The sequence below is a fragment of the Medicago sativa genome, chromosome 6 (assembly GCF_051527215.1).
Source record: "Medicago sativa cultivar Bolivia chromosome 6, Bolivia_mono, whole genome shotgun sequence".
NCBI lineage: Eukaryota > Viridiplantae > Streptophyta > Magnoliopsida > Fabales > Fabaceae > Medicago > Medicago sativa.
In genome coordinates, this window is record NC_140754.1 from 18,690,942 (window position 1) to 18,706,674 (window position 15,733).

Consider the following 15,733-nt stretch of genomic DNA (forward strand, 5'->3'; position numbering starts at 1 on the left):
AAGAGGTGCTGAAGTTACTAGATGCAGGTATGATCTACCCTATCTCTGATAGTTCATGGGTAAGTCCGGTCCACGTGGTACCAAAGAAAGGTGGAATGACGGTGGTGGCTAATGAAAAAAATGAATTAATACCCACCCGTACCGTTACTGGTTGGAGGATGTGTATAGACTACCGGAGGTTGAACACCGCAACAAGGAAGGATCATTTCCCTTTACCATTCATGGACCAAATGATTGAGAGGTTGGCTGGCCAAGCCTTTTTATTGCTTTTTGGATGGGTATTCGGGGTACAATCAGATTGCGGTAGCTCCAGAAGATCAAGAGAAGACAACCTTCACTTGTCCATTTGGTATATTTGCTTATAGGAGGATGCCCTTTGGGCTGTGTAATGCGCCGGCGACCTTTCAAAGGTGTATGCTCTCCATCTTCTCTGACATGATAGAGAAGAATATTGAGGTATTTATGGACGACTTTTCTGTGTTTGGTAAGTCTTTTGATCAATGCTTATTTCACCTAGATGCTGTCCTTAAACGATGCACCGAAACTAACCTTGTTTTAAACTGGGAAAAATGTCACTTTATGGTGACCGAAGGTATAGTTTTGGGGCATAAAATAAGTGCGAAGGGCATAGAGGTGGACCAAGCTAAAATAGAGGTTATAGAGAAGCTCCCTCCACCTGTTAATGTTAAGGGAATAAGAAGTTTCTTGGGGCATGCTGGTTTCTATCGGCGTTTTATAAAAGATTTTTCAAAAATTTCCAAGCCCCTCTGTAACCTCTTGGTCAAAGAAACTGAATTTAATTTTGATGATGAATGTTTGAATGCTTTTTCTTTGATTAAAAACAAGTTGGTAACTGCACCAATAATCATTGCACCCGATTGGGATGTACCATTTGAACTTATGTGTGATGCAAGTGATTATGCTGTTGGTGCAGTTCTAGGCCAACGCAAGAACAAGTTTTTCCATGCAATTTACTATGCAAGCAAGGTTTTAAATGAGAATCAAATTAACTATTCCACAACTGAAAAAGAGTTGCTTGCGGTAATTTTTGCATTGGAAAAGTTTCGTTCTTATCTAATAGGCTCCAAAGTCATTGTTTTTACAGATCATGCAGCTCTTAAATATCTCTTGACCAAAGGGGATTCAAAGCCTCGGCTGTTGAGGTGGATCCTTTTGCTACAAGAATTCGATCTTGAGATTCGTGACAAGAAAGGAGTAGAGAACGTAGTAGCTGATCATCTATCAAGGCTGGAAAATGATGAGGTGACAAACAAAGAGAAGGCCATCAAGGCCGAATTTCCTGATGAACAACTGTTTGCTATTGAACCGGTAACATAGTTCCTGATGATATGACCTATCCTCAGAGAAAAAAATTCTTCAAGGATGCAAACCACTACTTGTGGGATGACCCGTATCTGTTTAAGATAGGAACTGACGGTTTGATAAGACGTTGTGTTGCAGGTAGGGAAGCTCATAGTATCATGTGGCACTGCCATAGCTCCGCTTATGGGGGCCACCATAGTGGAGAAAGAACCGCGGCAAAAATTTTGCAAAGTGGATTCTGGTGGCCCACCCTTTTCAAAGATTGCCACGACTTTGTTGCACATTGTGACAAATGCCAAAGGACAGGTAACATCTCTAAGAGGAATGAGACGCCCCTATCAGGAATCATCGAAGTTGAACCATTTGATTGTTGGGGCATCGACTTTATGGGACCTTTCCCTTCCTCTTACTCTTTTCTTCATATTCTTGTCTGTGTTGATTATGTCACTAAATGGGTTGAAGCGATACCTTGTGTTGCTAATGATGCTAAGACAGTTGTTAACTTCCTGCATAAAAACATTTTCACTAGGTTTGGAACACCTAGAGTCTTGATCAGTGATGGAGGGAAGCACTTTTGCAATAATTTTCTTGAAAATTTGCTCAAAAAGTATAACATAAGGCACAAAGTTGCAACTCCCTACCACCCACAAACAAGTGGTCAAGCAGAGGTTTCAAACCGTCAGCTGAAACAAATCTTAGAGAAAACAGTTGCGTCAAATAGGAAGGACTGGTCTAAAAAATTAGATGATGCACTATGGGCATATAGGACTGCCTTTAAGACTCACCTCGGGCTCTCACCCTATCAGTTAGTCTATGGAAAGGCATGTCATCTACCAGTTGAGCTAGAACATAAGGCATACTGGGCCATTAAGACCTTAAACTTTGATCAAGAAGCCGCTGGTAAGAAAAGACTCTTGAAACTTAATGAACTGGAGGAGATGAGGCTTAGAGCATATGAAAATGCGCTCATTTATAAAGCCAGGACTAAAAGGTATCATGACAAAAACTTAGTGTCTAGGGATATTAACTGTGGGCAATTAGTTTTGTTGTATAATTCCAGGTTGAAACTGTTTCCTGGAAAGCTCAAGTCAAAGTGGTCTGGACCGTTCTTGGTGAAAAGTGTGTCACCTCATGGAGCTGTCGAGTTGATGACACCTGAAGGTGACCGAAGTTTCAAGGTAAATGGGCAAAGAGTTAAGCCATATCTGGGTGGCGACCTACCGAAGGCAAGGGTAGGACTTATTTTGAATGATCCTTAGGGGTCGTCATGAGTCAAGCTAGTGACGGTAAAGAAGCGCTTGGTGGGAGGCAACCCACATTTAGATTTCAGGTAGTATTTCTTATTTCCTTTTTATTGCTTTCAAATATTCAAAAATACAAAAAGATTTTTGCTGAAACAGACAGAGGAAAGAAAATTTTTGTTTTCCAATACTATGCAAATCGTGACACGTTTTGGGCCAAACGTGACACGATTTGCCCCCCCCCCCTCTGAAGCTCCTCTCAGAAATTTTTCTAAGTTAAAAAAGGTGCCATTCGACATTTTCAAAAACGTGGCACGATACTGAAATCGTGACACGATTTTTGGCACCTAAAATTTTTTCTAAGTCTCAAACTGGTGCAATTCGACAATTGGAAATCGTGACACGTTGGCCAAAACGTGACACGATTTCTGGGCAAGAAAAATTTTCAAAAAGAGCAATTGTGACACGTTTAGCCCAAACGTGACACGATTTTAGCAGTTTCAAAAATTTAACCGTTACAAAACAAAATCGTGACACGTTTTTGGCCAAACGTGGCACGATTTTCCCAGCCTATAAATATATCCAACACGATTTTCATTCCATTCAATTCCAAAAGTAGCCAAACTCTGCCAAAATTTTCCCAGAACCCTAACCTACGATTTTCTAACCCTTTTCTACCAAAAATCTTCATCTTTTCATCTTCTAATCAACAAACCATTACCATACACCTTCATCATCACCAACAAACAACCAAACCCATTATCTCCATCTTAACCCTAACCCTAATATCCATTTTTCTCCAAACCCTAACCCTAACCATGGTTGAGACCCGCAACAAAGGCAAGTCCCAAGCCACATCCCAACCAGCCAAAAAGGCCAAAATAGCCCCCAAACGCAAACAACCTGTCAAACCTAGCCCTAACACCGCACCCCCACCGTCCATCAACCACCGGTTTTATAATACTGCTGCCCGTGACCGTTTCAAGGACATCCGAGGCTATAGGGTGATCCCGGAGAGAGGTTTTGATTTCACCAAACTCATCTCCAACCCCGAATTCCATCAAGTGATCACTGAGAGAGGGTGGGAGTCTCTTGTGAGTATGATATTTGAGCAGGCCAACAAAACGATTGGGATAGAATTTTATTCCAATGCTAGGTATATGGGGAGGAAGTATGTGTCCTATGTGAGGGGGAAGGAGATAGACTATAGCCCGGAGAGGATTAATCAGTTGCTGGAGATTGTGCCACCGGAGATTTGTGATGTGAAGAGGAGGATGGAGGAGTGCAAGAATTGGGATGATGAAAGGTGGGAGGAGTTGCTATTGCAGATTTGTGTTGAAGGTGCTAAGTGGCATGGAGGGTCACATATGCTGTTGAGGGCTGACTTCAAGCCCCATGCAAAGGCGTGGGCATCTTTTGTGGTGCAAACTATTGAGGGCACCTCTTGTACTTCAGAGATTCCGCTGCCCCGCTTGTTGACGCTGTCTGCTATTATTGATGGTGCACCCATCAATGTTGGTGAGTTAATTGCCGACAATATCTATATGTTTGCTTCAGGTACCAAGAAAGCACTCCCTCATTTGAGCCTTATCAATTGGCTTTGTGAGGAGGAGGAGTGCGATTTGTTTGCTAATGATTTGAGTGCAGCAATGATGAAGCCCATCACCGACACTTACATGGATGGCTTTGTCAAGGATTATCATGACCGCATGCAGACTATCATGGGTGCCGAGGCAGCAGCAGCAGGACAGCCACAGCCGCCACCACCACAACAGCCACAGCCACCACCTCAGAGTCAGACTTTTGCTGGAGAGGGGAGCAGTCAGCAGGGTACCTATGCACCCATTCATCTGATGATGCTGGACTACATGTTCGGCCATGCCAACTGGATGAATGAGGTGTCAGATCAGGAGTATTGGAACCGTCCGAGGTTTGGTCAGGAGTTCACTGAGGCGGTCTGCCTCAACAGGAGGAAGATGACTGGGTCTTTCGAGCGCTTTGATGGGTCCGAGGAGGCTATGGACCACTACTTTGATGTCACCAGAGGTCGAGCTCAGGATAGAGAGCAGGAGATCCGAGCTGACTTTGCGGCTGGTGGAGCTCAGTCTAGGCAGCACTTTGGGGAGGATACCTATGCAGAGGAGGACCCCAACACTTGGATTCCGACGGACCAGATGCAGGATTGAGTGGGCTACTGATGGCCCACCTTTTATTCTTTTTCTGTTTTTGTTTCAGCACTTTGGTTATGTAACTTTAATTTTATGTTCGAACAATTTTATTTGCTTTCATTAAGTTTAACTCGGTTTTACTCCCCGTTTATGTAATTATTCCTGCACTTGTTTATTATTGATGAATTTGTTTGTTTAGTTGACTTTTTACAGTTTGATAACAAATAGTTGTTCAAGTGGTATTCCAAAAGTTCAAAAGGAGGAGTGACTTGGTTTTCAAAGGCGAAGTGTACGGCGTTGCTAGGTAGTCACATACTCCCAGAAATCTCAGCCATAAGGTTCATTGCCATATTTTGTTTTTCAATTTACTTATATTTAGCTTAGTTTTCCATGCAACTACATTTCTAGAACTTGCATTGTTTCTCTATTATTGATTGGTCTTTGTTAATTACACACTGAGGCAAAAGTGCTTGGTCCTGTGAGCCTTTTGAAGCCTACCCTGATTATAATTGTTAAACTTTATCCTTTTCTTAGCCACTTTGAGCCGGTAGGATTAGAACTTTTTGTTCGGTGACAAACTACATTACAAACTTAGAGACTTTTAGGACTTGTGCCTTATTGTTTTTCTGAGTTAGGCATTGTAGAATGTTGCTTAAAATTAAGTTTGGGGTTGCTATTGGAATTTGCAACCAATTAAGTTTGGGGTGGGGGTACTAGAGAATAAGAGAACAAAAAGAAAAAGAATTGTCATGCAAAATGCAAAAATACATTCAAAAATTGATGTATGAAAAAAAAAAAAAAAATATGAAATGAATGATGAAAAAGGGACCAAACTTTGAAACATGCGAGTAACTTCAAACTCGATTGTCCCTAAAAGTTATAATTATTCTCTAGTACCTTTGCATTGATTGTTATTCCACAAGGTGAATGATCGTAGGATTGAATTTGTTCTTTAACTTCCGTAGGAATGCCTAACTCAAATTTTGTGTAGCCTACTTATCCAAATATGTCCCACCTTTCACCTAAGCCCCGTTATAACCCTAAAGACCTCAAAAGTGTGTAATGATATTGACTTTGATTGATATTTAGAAACTTTTCAAGCGTATGGTAATATGTAGACCTGCATGTCGACTGGTAGAACCCTATTTCATATTGATGCGTGGAGTTGTGAATTGGTGGATACAAACAAGTCAAACTAGCTCATCTTTAGCTAGTAAGGAGTTGAACTTTTGGGTACTATCGCTTGATCAGGTAATTGTTATTTCACTGTCGATTGTCAGCTTTGCAAGCAAATTCCTTGAGGACAAGGAATGGTTTAAGTTTGGGGTTGTGATGACATCTTGTCATTACGTAATTTTATATGTATTTTAGCACAAAAATGGAGTTCACAAGGAGACTTATGCAGCAAAAGAGCAGAAAAACTGAAGAAAATACAAAGAAAGAAAACGTGTCACGATTTATCAGAAACGTGACACGATTTAAGAGCTTCAGAAAGGTTTGGTTCGACATTATGAAAATGTGTCACGATTGGTAAAACGTGACACGATTTGGTGAAACCCTAATTCAGTTTCTTGCTCCAGAAGGTAAAAACGTGTCACGATTCACTTAAAACGTGACACGATTTGGGCGATTTTCTGTGCCTATTTATGCTGAAGTCTATTCCAAAAACAAGGGTTACGAATTCTAGAGAGCCAAGTGCGATTTTGCAACTGCAAGGAAGACCAGGAGGACGATTTCTTCATCTTCCAACCACTTTGTGTATGTTTTATTACCTCTAATGATTATGTTATTTGTAAACACTATTATGAGTAGCTAAATTCATTAGAGGTTAGGTCTGAGATGATTCGTTGTAACCCTAATTGAGATATTATGTTGTGAAACTCTATTTATTGTGAATGATATTCTAGTCTTTATTCAATTCAATTGTTCTTAATGCTTTTTATATCCTGATCAAATATAAATATGATTTTGTGAGAATGAATGACTACTGACCATAGCTTTCTACTTTGACCTATTGAATTGTTCTAATAAACATGGTTAGTCTAGGAATGGATAATCGTTTATTAGTGATATTAGGTTAACGTGCTTTAAACCTTCAAAGATTATTAGACCACCTAAGGGATTAGGGGCTGTAGTTTAAGAAGAGGGTCCTAACTCAAGGGATTGATTAGGACTATTTTGTTAACTATCGTGGGATTAGAAGATCATTCATACGAATAGGTGCAACATAACAATTAGGGGAACATAGATGATTCGAAAGACCTAAACTCATCTCTCTCTTATTCTTGAAAACCAATTTATTTTTAGCAGTTACTTTTATGCAATCAAACCAATCTACTGCCTAGTGGCAAATCAAAATAACCTTTATACATCCTAAAATACAACGTAGTTGAATTATTGAGATTAAAAACAGTCCTCGTGGGATCGATATTTTTACTACTTCGATAGTATTTGGTGCACTTGCCAGAGATCTATCAGTGCCAACCTCAGCACGGGCCGTGCCAACATTCTGTGGATGACCTCCTTTTTTTTTTTTGCTTAAAAATCATGGCACGGCCGTGCCATCCTCAGCACGGGCCGTGCCAACATTCTGGTAAGGAGGCTTCAAAAATTTTCAATTTCTTGATTTCTTGTCGAATCACACTTGGACAATTACCTACAAAACAACTTAAAACAAAGAAAAACAAAACAAAAGCAGTTAAATGCGTGGGTTGCCTCCCACGAAGCGCTCTTTTACCGTCATTAGCTTGACGAAAAGAAAAACAACTGTAAGGCGGGTCAATAAGTCTCCAAGCAGTCACTACAAAAAAGCTTGAGTATTCCGACCAAAAATTTCCGAGGAACAATGGTTTCTCGCTGAAATTAAGGATTTCCGAGGAACTTTTTCCTCCGTATGTCCATGTCAGAATCTCTACTCCTCCTACCTGCAAAGTCAGTGTGGCGCGCTTTTCCAAGTTAAATACCGAGGAAAATGTTCCTCGGAAAACATGTTGTCATTATCAAATTCTTTTCAAAGCGTGTAACAAGGATTTTGATATATTTGGGAGCACATTCCTCTCTGTCTCACTCTCTCTCTCTCTCTCTCTCTCTCTCTCTCTCAAGGTTAGATCTAGCGCTTCTCACTCACTCACAGAACCAAACTCGGCAATTTTCCTTCTCACAATTGAAGAACTCTCACCAAATCCTCCTTTACAGTAACCAAAGCTGGGTCACACAACCATTGAAGAACTCAATCAAATATTCAAAGGTATTCTCATCCTTTTGTTGTATGATTTGGTGATTAGGGTTTATAATCTTTGAAATATTTTTAGTGATTCTTCTCAAATCTTTCAATAGAAGCTAAAAAGAATCAAGCTGAGTTGCTGGACTGTTTTTGGACAGTTTCCTTTGCTTGTTCTTGCTGGACTGTTTTCTTGTGGCTATTGGTTCGCTTGTTTGAGTGACAGTGGTTCCTTTGGCTTTTTAGCAGGTTTTTATAGGTTATACTTTTTCTGGTTCGGCTGTATGTTGTTTTGTTGCAGGATTATTCTGTACTTTGGATTTTGTATTTGTAGGCATCAATTCTCTTTTGAAACGTCTAATTAAGAAGAATGAAAACTCATGTCTATATTTGGCTCACTATTCTTTCTTTCTGTTTAAGAAGAATGAATGAAAACTCATGAAAAAGTTAACCAGATCATGTCTATCTTTGGCTCACTATTCTTTCTTTCTGTTTATATAATGTTAATTTTTAATTTATTAAAGAATTAAATTTGACGTGAAGAAAATATTTTCACATACAAACTAGCTAATTTTCAAAAAAATAAAATAAAAATAAATACAAACTAGCTATTTGGAGTATAAGCCAAGCTTTTGTTCGCAATGTTATTGTAATTAGCTTCATACACTTGATTCAATATTGAAATTGAAGTTGTGATTAACTTGCTTTTTTTTTATCACTATATGTATTGTTGAATTGAGCTTTAATGTAACTTGTACTCTCATTTAGCCTTTTTTCTAGGATTACTATTTATTTCGAAATGCATATGTGTGCTACTGCTATTTTGAAATTCGAAATTTAAAATTTGGCGCTTTTTTGAAATTTGGAATTTTAAAATATTTGGCGCTTCTTTAGAAATTTGAAATTTAAAAACAGGCACTTTTTGAAATTTAAAATTTTGAAACAGGAAAATAATTATAATTTTTTTTTAAAATATAATACATTCCGAGGACAAAGTTCCTCGGAAATGCTAGTCACTTCTATGTCAGCCACAACAGGAGCGTCAGTCTGGTGTCAGCCGTCACATCTTAATTCCGAGGACATATTTCCTCGGAAACAAAAGTTCCTCGGAAATTTCCTCGGTATTTGGATTGCAACCAACTATTTTTCCAGGACATGAGTTCCTCGGAAAAAGTTGGTATTCCGAGGAGATTTGGACGATTTCCGAGGAATTTTGTGCCTCGAAATTTCAGTGCTTTCTTGTGGTGAGTCACTACTTCAGTCCCTTCTCCTACATTGTAAACTTTTAGCCTTTGTCCGTTAACTTTGAATGGTCCGGTTTTTTCAGAAAAGATTTCAATAGCCCCATAGGGATAGACCTTGCGGACTTGAAACGGACCAGACCACCTAGACCTTAGTTTTCCCGGAAAGAGCTTCATCATAGAGTTAAAGAGCAGCACAAGGTCACCAATATTGAAGTCCTTTTTGAGGATATGCTTATCATGCCATTTTTTAGTTCTTTCTTTATAAATGCGAGCATTCTCATAGGCATCTATCCTAAGTTCTTCTAACTCACTTAGTTGAAGTTTCCTTTTTTGACCGGCTAAATTTGGGTCCAAGTTAAGGTTCCTAATTGCCCAATAAGCCTTGTGCTCGAGTTCAACCGGGAGGTGACAAGATTTCCCATAAATTAGCTTAAAAGGAGTCATTCCAATGGGAGTTTTGTAAGCCGTTCGATAGGCCCAAAGAGCATCATCAAGCTTACTTGACCAATCTTTCCTAGAGATAGAAACTGTCTTTTCAAGAATGGCCTTTATTTGTCTATTTGAGACCTCAACTTGTCCACTAGTTTGCGGGTGATAGGGTGTTGCAACTTTATGTTTCACTCCATATTTTTGTAAAAGTTTTTCAAAATGTTTAGAAATGAAGTGAGACTCTCCATCGCTTATGACAACCCTTGGCACCCCAAACATTGGAAAGATAACTTTTTTGAACAATTTCATAACTACATGTGCATCATTGGTGGGGGAAGCAATGGCCTCAACCCATTTGGACACATAGTCAACAGCCACTAATATGTATTGATTACCAAAAGAGGAAGGAAATGGCCCCATGAAATCAATACCCCATACATCGAAAATTTCCACTTCAAGGATATTGTTCAAGGGCATTTCATTCCTTTTAGTAATATTACCGGTGCGTTGACAATTGTCACATTTAGAAACAAAGAGATGCACGTCCTTAAAGAATGATGGCCACCAGAAACCAGATTGAAGAATTTTGAAAGAAGTTTTTTGACTACTGGCGTGGCCACCATAGGAGGAGGAGTGACAATGGTGAAGAATACTACTTACCTCGCTTTCAGGGATGCATCTTCGAAAAACCCCATCCGAACCTCTTTTGAAGAGGTAAGGCTCATCCCAATAGTAGTGCTTGAGATCATGGAAGAATTTTTTCTTTTGCTGGTAGTTCAAGTTAGGCGGTAGTACTCCTGCTGCAAGAAAATTAACAAAATCTGCATACCATGGTGCGTTAGTTTGCGCCAATAAGAAGAGTTGGTCATCCGGAAAAGAATCATCCAAAGACAACTCGTCCTCATTAGGTTCCCTTAGGCGGGACAGGTGATCAGCCACAACATTTTCAGTGCCCTTTTTATCTTTTATTTCAATATCGAATTCTTGGAGGAGCAAAATCCATCGGATCAACCTCGGTTTGGCATCTTTTTTGTTTAACAAATATTTTATTGCCGAGTGATCTGTGTAAATAATGATTTTTGATCCTACCAAGTATGGCCTGAACTTGTCAATAGCATAGACTACTGCTAACAGTTCCTTCTCAGTTGTAGCATAATTTACCTGTTCCCCATCAAGGGTCTTACTTGCATGATAAATGGCATGCATCTTCTTGTCTTTTCTTTGTCCCAACACAGCCCCAACTGCATAGTCACTTGCATCACACATTATTTCGAAAGGTAAGTTCCAATCCGGTGGTTGTATGATTGGGGCAGTGACCAAGGCTTCTTGTAATCTGCAAAATGCTTTTAGGCATGCATCATCAAACACAAAATCTGCATCCTTAAGGAGCAAGCTTGTTAGTGGCTTAGTGATTGAAGAAAAATCTTTAATGAAACGGCGGTAAAATCCTGCATGTCCTAGGAAGCTTCTAACTTCTTTGACCGAGGTAGGAGGAGACATTTTTTCAATAATTTCAATTTTTGCTTTATCTACCTCTATACCTCGTTCAGAGACTAAGTGTCCTAGGACAATTCCTTCTCTTACCATGAAGTGACATTTTTCCCAATTCAACACTAAGTTCACTTGTTCACATCTTTCCAAAACTTTTTCCAGGTTAGTCAAACAATTATCAAAACTAGATCCATGCACAGAAAAATCATCCATAAAAACTTCCATTATATCTTCAACAAAATCAGAAAAAATAGACATCATGCATCTTTGAAAGGTAGCGGGGGCGTTGCAAAGACCAAAGGGCATTCTCCTATAGGCAAAGGTACCAAAGGGACATGTGAAAGTAGTTTTCTCTTGGTCATTAGGGTGAATAGGTATTTGGAAGAATCCAAAATAGCCATCTAAGTAACAAAAGTGTGAATGCTTAGCTAACCTTTCTAACATTTAGTCTATAAAGGGGAGTGGGAAGTGATCTTTACGGGTTGCTTTATTAAGCTTCCTATAGTCAATGCACATCCTCCAACCGGTGACGGTTCTAGTTGCAATGGATTCATTTTTATCATTTTTAATAACTGTGAGACCACCTTTTTAGGTACTACTTGAACCGGGCTAACCCATTTAGAATCAGAAATTGGATAGATAACACCTGCATCTAGGAGCTTTAAGACTTCTTTTTTCACAACTTCTTTCATGTTAGGATTTAATATTCTTTGGTGTTCAACGGAGGGCTTATAGTCCTCCTCAAGCAATATCCTATGTGTACACAATGAGGGGTTTATTCCTTTAATGTCATCAATGGTATAACCTATGGCTTTAGGGTATTTCTTGAGAACATAAAGCAATTTTTCAGTTTCTACCTTATTCAAGCTTGCATTCACAATAACAGGGTAGGTTGAGTTAGGGCCCAAGAATTAGTACCTCAAGCTTGGTGGGAGTGGCTTGAGCTCCACCTTTGGTGCCTCTTTCGGTAGAGGGGCTGCTTCTTCCCTTTTTAATTCTTCCATTCCCAAACCTTGCATGGGAGGGTTTTCATTCAATAACTCCTCGTAGGCCTTGGCATCTCCTTCTAGTTTTGTACCTGCATCACTAACCAAGTACACCTCCAAACCATCATGTGTAGTTGATGCTCAGGAGCACTCTTTCACACAACGGTCAATTATATCTAACATGCAACAAGAATCTTTAAGGGAGGGATTTTTCATTAGTTTAGCAAGTTCAAATTCAACAGTATCTTCACCAACATTAAATTCCAACTTCCCATGTTTAACATCAATTATAGCCCCAGCGGTAGCAAGGAAGGGCCTTCCCAAAAGTATTGGTACTTGGTTATCCTCCTCTATTTCCATCACAACAAAGTCCGTAGGGACATAGATTTCTCCTACCTTGACAGGGACATCCTCTATGATTCCAGCTGGATACTTAAGGGAACGGTCCGCTAATTATAGGGTCATCCTAGTTGACTTAAGTTCCCCCAACCCCAATCTTTCGTAAAGAGATAAAGGCATCAAACTGACACTAGCTCCTAAGTCACACATTGCCCTCTTTACTATTTCAGACCCTATGACACAAGGTATAGAGAAACTTCCTGGATCCTTAAGCTTGGGTGGCAACTTATTTTGGATGATGGCACTACATTCCTCCGTAAGGTTCACCGTTTCACTTTCCTCAATTTTTCTCTTTTTTGAAAGAATTTCTTTTAAAAATTTAGCATAGGTAGGCATTTGAGTTAGGACATCGGTGAAGGGGACATCAATGTAGATTTTATTCATCATTTCAATGAACTTTTTAAATTGCTCATCAAGATTAAACTTGGAAAATCTTTGAGGGAAAGGAATTTTTGGTTTGAAGGGAGGTGGTGTAACTTCCTCACTTTGTGGTTTCTCACTCTCTTCTTTAGTCATCTCACCTTGTGGTTCACTAGTCTCTTCCTCACTAGGCTTGACTCTTAAGGGGTCTTCTAATTGCTTACCACTCCTAAGTGTAACGGCGTTCATTCTAGGTTGGCAAAATTGAACAACTAGAGAGAGCTGAGCTTCTAAGACTTTGTTGTGAGAGGAAATAGAGTCTACTTTTGATGTAAGTGTAACGAAAGAGTCATTCAAAAGTCTAGTTTGATTTGCAAGCTCCTTGAGCTGCTCGGATTGGTTAAGAAGATAATTTTCCATTAAAAGTTCAAGATTAGACTTTTGAATAACCTTTTGATCATTAGCATAACTTGGCGGTGTTGTTCCTTGAACCAAGGGATTTTCATTAGGGCTTTGGTCAAAACTTACCCCTTGGTCATTTTGAATAAAGTTTATTTGCTTAACACTACCTAGTTTGCATTCACTACATGTTTTACAAGGAGATGTAGAAGTAGAAGTAGTATCACTAACATTAAGTTTTTCAAATTTGTGGGTTAGTGCATCAATCCTAGAAGCAAGGTGGTCATAGTTAGAGACTTCGTACATACCGGCCCTCTTTTTGGAGGGTGAAGACTTTGTAGTGAATTCTTCATCAGTCCATAGAAAGAGATTTCGAGCCATGTCTTCAATCAAGGCATAAGCTGTTTCGAAGTCCTTGTTCATTAGAGCACCACCTGCAGCTGTATCAACAAAGATTTTAGTAGCATGAGATAAACCATTGTAAAAAGTGTGGATGATCAACCATTCCTCTGGTCCATGGAGGGGGCAAAGTTTAAGCATATCCTTAAAACGTCCCCATGAATCATGAAGAGATTCCCCCTCTTTTTGAGTGAATTGGAAAAGCTTTCCCCTTAGTTGGCCGATTTTTGATGGGGGAAGGAAACAGATGAGAAATTCACGCTTCAATTGGTCCCATGAGGTGATGGAACCAACTCTTAGGGAATGGAACCAATTAAAAGCCTTGTTTTTTAGAGAAAAAGGGAAGAGATGCAGTCTTAAAGTTTCTTGGTTTTTCTTATATGTTACGGTGAGCCGCCAAAAAGTTGAGATATGGAGATTGGGATCCTCATCGAGGGATCCCGAAAAATAATTTTGCTGCACCATCTTAAGTTGGGCAGGCTTAATTTCAAAGTCTTCATTTTCAACCGTTGGATACACAATAATAGCATATGGCTCTTCCGTTGAAGGAGTCACGTATTCTTTAAGAGCACGTCTTTCAGCCATGTTGGTATTATCTTTATGCTTTCCAAGAAGTTAATGATGAAGGAAAAACAAAACGTTAAAAATAAAAAGAAAAAGAAGAAGAAGAGAGAATTCTAATCACTAAGAAAAAGTTAATCAAATTAGTTAACTCCCCGGCAACGGTGCCAAAAACTTGATAGGGCCAAACCGCAAGTGCACGGCCTATCGAAGTAATAGTAGTAAGTAGAGTATCATTCCGCTAGGGAGTTGATCAACTTAATTAACTTTTTAAAGAATGATTAGAAGAGGAGAAAGTTTGTAAAAGGAGGTTTGATTGCTGAAAGTAATTAACAATAATAATAAAGAGCCTTAGGATTATTGGTTTGTCATAATAACAAACCCTTCACTAGACAAGACTTAAACATCTAATTTCATGGTTTACACACTAATTTCTAAAGACCGGTTTCCCTTAGCCCCTCATTTTTCCGATGAAAGTCCGGTGAGAGTTTACTTCTAGCAACCAAGCCTATTTCGCTGACTTGATTACTAGAAGATGCATAGAGGATTGAAACTACTCTTGTCTCAATAATTGCAAAAACTATTTCACTGTTTTGCAATTATTGTCTAGATTCACTTGTTCCAACATCAAAACTCCGCTCTCGCATTACGAATTGATGTTTGGGATGATGGATTAACGATTATCAAACCCTCCGCTTTCGCTTCCACAGTTTGATAATTGTTAATCCACGTTAACACGGTGAATCTAGATTAGAAATTAGGGTTACATAAAATTAGGGTTTAAGCTTGGTTTGTTTAGGATTATGTCATTTAGACTCCCCAACAATCCTAAGACGAAGAAGTCTACTCACTCATGTTCATCGTAGACATGGGGGAAGAAGAGAGAAAATAACAGTAAAGTAAAATTGCGAGAAAGAAAGTAAAGAAATAAAGACTTTTATTGAAAATAGAAATATTCTAAGCAAAAGTAAGGTCAATGTTTATGGTGGAGAGCTACTCTATTTATAGCTTTACAATTGACTTAGAAACTAAGCAACTAAAAGGATAAAACGGTAAAGCTGCAACAGGGTAACTTGGGCTTGAAGAAAAGCAGCAAAAGTGGACTCTGGGGACGGGCACGGCCGTGCCACATGTTGGCACGGGCCGTGCCAAGCTTCTGGTAAGGGGGATTTGTATTTTTGCCCCGTATCTTCGTATTCTTGCGCTGTATTTGCTCCAGTCCTCTTTCTTTCGCTCCAAGGCACCTTCCACCATATATTCATTCCTAAAATAAAATAAAAAGCAATTTAAAGTAAAATATTCTAAAAGAAAATAAAATGCAATAAAATAAAACTAAATCTTTAATAAAACTAAACTAAATAATGCATTAAATTAGACTAATCTATGACTCATCAGAGATATATAAAAATTCAGAAGTGGTTCGTTACTGTTTAAGTTGCATCACAGATAATAAGATCGCATTGTGAGAACTGTTAAAATTTTGAAGATTCGTGCATTGTGGAAGTTACTTACT

At 39.0% G+C, this 15,733-nt stretch overlaps 1 non-coding gene across 1 annotated transcript; it reads left to right on the forward strand.

The window, feature by feature from the left end:
* The first annotated feature begins 13,771 nt into the window (after positions 1-13,771).
* On the forward strand, positions 13,772-13,878 carry LOC146913442 (small nucleolar RNA R71). Its single transcript, XR_015017211.1, has one exon. It is a non-coding gene; the product is annotated as a small nucleolar RNA R71 (small nucleolar RNA).
* Positions 13,879-15,733: the final 1,855 nt, after the last annotated feature.